We start from the raw sequence: 661 nt of genomic DNA on the forward strand, positions 1-661 counted from the left end.
CTTCACTATAATTGAAACAATGTTTTACAAGCACTTCTTCCAATTACAACACTTAGACATTCACATGAAAATAAAGAACCTTATTCTATGGTTTGACTCCCTTCCTACCGACCAAGAAAACCTTTCATTCGGCGTAGCCCCAGCCAAAAACCTCGTTCTTTCTTATCAAGAACTCTAACCAAAATGAAGACACAACACAATCTCTTAGGTGGTACGACACCTTGAGATTCCCAATGTTACAATGATTTTTCACAACAAAATTATAGAGTAAACTTAAGCAATTACAAAGCTCAAATCTAACAAATAAGACTTTACTCTAAAAACCTAACACAAATCTCATATGACATGACAATGTATTAGTTGAAAAACAGAATTTACAGAATGCAAAAACCTTCACAAAAACATCAATGAATGCATGAACATGTGAGATGAAATGATGAGAAATATATCATGAAATGCCACTCAATCCTAAAGCATAGAATTCTCTCTTTTCTAATCTCACTAATGCAATATCATATAGATGCAACAATTAACACGAAGTATGCTCTAACTCTCTAAAAAAAGCAACATGCAAGTTATGACTTCAGTTCTGAAAACGCAGTTTATAAAGAATCAGTTCTGCAGCCCAGTTAATCGATTAAGACCTTGGTTAATCGATTAA

This window comes from Lupinus angustifolius, chromosome LG17, assembly GCF_001865875.1.
Source record: "Lupinus angustifolius cultivar Tanjil chromosome LG17, LupAngTanjil_v1.0, whole genome shotgun sequence".
Lineage (NCBI taxonomy): Eukaryota > Viridiplantae > Streptophyta > Magnoliopsida > Fabales > Fabaceae > Lupinus > Lupinus angustifolius.